Here is a 2393-nt window from a genome sequence, read left to right as displayed (position 1 = left end):
ATGAATGATTAAATTGAAAAAAAAATATAGATATGCCACGAAATAAAAACAATGGGTTTCTTTGAATATACACAACTGAATTTGGTATTTATTTAATATTAAGTCGTATTCATTATGTGTGTGACTATTAAAAGATAGTATGACTATTTTTGCAAAACAGGTTGATATGAATGTTGTTAACAACCCTTTGTCGAGATAAAAAAAATGATTTGCTGTTAACAACCCTTTGTCAATATATCAATGCCTTTTACGGAACAGGCAGGTATTGAGATGATAACGTAAAGTTATCTTCAAGCTAACATTCCTATTTCTGTTTGGTTATTTTAAAAAACATTTTATTTCCAGCGCAGAATTTTACAGCAACCACAGTGCACGTGAACAAATACAGCTTACACTGGATAAAGCGAACACTAGAAATTATATCATCATTAGTCGCGGTTCGCCCCTGAAAGTCAAAATAGAGATAGAGATGGGGAGATACGCAAGCATATATACGGTTGTTTGATTGAATATCAAAAAAATATTTTGAAGAGAAATATAGGAATAATTAATGTTAAATATGATGAATATAATATCAGCAAGTAAATTAATCGCAAATAAATTGTTAATTGCAAACAAAGAACAAACTTTAAATTTAAAACACATCAAAAGATACAAAAACATACATATATGGTGTATTGTCTTGTCCGTGACACTGGTAACCCGGATTTGATAAACTACTTTAAGAGAAGTTAACGTTCGTGTGTTTGAAACGTTTTGTCGTCTGTGTTTATGGACTGCAGTAAAAAGAAATGTGTTGTGTTACGTGCTTGTTATTTACCACGACGCTTTCAAGTTCACATAATATTCTAGGCAGACTATTATCTTACGATAACGTTCAGGTCTACACATGTTTTAGTCAAATTATGAAACATACGGGAACCAACGAGTCTCTTGATAGTTAAAACATCACTCCGAACAAGAAGCTTTTTTCTTGATTTTAGACGGCATATATACAATATATGAACAATATGAGATCTCACCTGTCAACATTAATTGAGGCCAATCCTTTGTTTAATTACAGCAGATAGGCATTAACATTTATCTAAAGTTGCCATCTAGGACTCCATACAATCTTTGCTTTCAATTCAAATGAAAAGCATGATATAATCAATCGTTGCTTGAGTTGAAAATCCTATCTTATCGGATATCGTCACTTGAAAATGACAATCAGGTGCTCCTGAATGAAAATAGAATGCTACGCGACCGAGTTATAGACCTGAAGCTCGGGATGGATGAAGAAGAAGAACTTTATTTCAACAAATACATATACATATATACAGCTGCTGTATATCGCACGTGGACTGGTGAGATCTAAGAAAATTTAAAGTTCGTGGTCAGCCGATGGTAATGTTCTGATCAGGATAACTGAAAACGGCCAATCAATTATCAAACGCATCAGCTGTGCGGCAGAACTTGAATAATATAAAATCATGTTAATATTGAACTACATAACTTTTTGTTCAGTTTATATTAATTCGCAGTTGAGCACTTATTGCATTGTGTGTTACCTACTGAACATTAGATAAATTTACTACGGTAGAAAATCCCGTTTTCTTGTGACAATGTTTGCTTGAAAGTAAACAAAGATATGTTCGCAGGCGCCCTGAGCCTTGGTTTTTAGTTTTAAAAAATAATCTGGTTAAGTTTATAAATTAAATTCAGATATTTGTGTAAGATTAAAAAAAAAAACTTTAAATATAAAAGTTTAGTAAAATTAAAACATATATTTTGCGAAATTAGTTTACCTAAAAATAGAACATGCCGTTTGTGTCCCACTATCGAACCTTATAATGTGCACGCTAATCACGATATCCTGTTGCTATTTGTGTTCAACTATTAAGCACGTGATTGTGTGACTATAATTGTTAATCCTGTTTTCTTTTGACACTGTATACTTACAAGTTAACTTACGTTGAAATAAGTATTATCCTTTTATGAGTTAAATATACATGTCATTGTCTATTTAAAAGTAGTTCATATGTTTCCTATCCTAGTTTAGTTTCATTTGGATTACAGTCAAATATTTAGTTTGTTGTTGTTCTTCTAAAGTAGAATATAATTAAGCCAGTAATGTCGAAATAATGAGCTGTCTGAAATACTACTTGCGTCCTCAGGCTTCATTTATTGACAACGTATGTTGTCTGTGTTTTATGATGATAACAATATATTTCTGGATCACTCACTTGTGTTCTTATGTCAGCTTATGTGATAAGAACACTTTAAGACTTTTTTTTCATTTAGACTCTTTAGAGTGAAAACGTATTTGCTTAACTACCAGTACAATGAATGCGCAATTTTCAATATTTCGTCACTTTCCAACGTTAGGCGCCAAATGTCTCAGGTAATGTCGT

The 2393-nt window shown here is 31.9% G+C and overlaps 1 long non-coding RNA gene across 1 annotated transcript; it reads right to left on the bottom strand.

The window, feature by feature from the left end:
• Positions 1-340: 340 nt before the first annotated feature.
• LOC127855416 (uncharacterized) lies at positions 341-1165 on the bottom strand. The gene is made up of 3 exons (XR_008037513.1): positions 1023-1165; positions 666-776; positions 341-445 (listed from the first exon to the last, which is right to left on the bottom strand). It is a non-coding gene; the product is annotated as an uncharacterized LOC127855416 (long non-coding RNA).
• Positions 1166-2393: the final 1228 nt, after the last annotated feature.

This window comes from Dreissena polymorpha, chromosome 13, assembly GCF_020536995.1.
Source record: "Dreissena polymorpha isolate Duluth1 chromosome 13, UMN_Dpol_1.0, whole genome shotgun sequence".
Lineage (NCBI taxonomy): Eukaryota > Metazoa > Mollusca > Bivalvia > Myida > Dreissenidae > Dreissena > Dreissena polymorpha.
The sequence above is the reverse complement of the archived record's forward strand: the minus strand, read 5'-3'. Positions and strand labels throughout refer to the sequence as shown.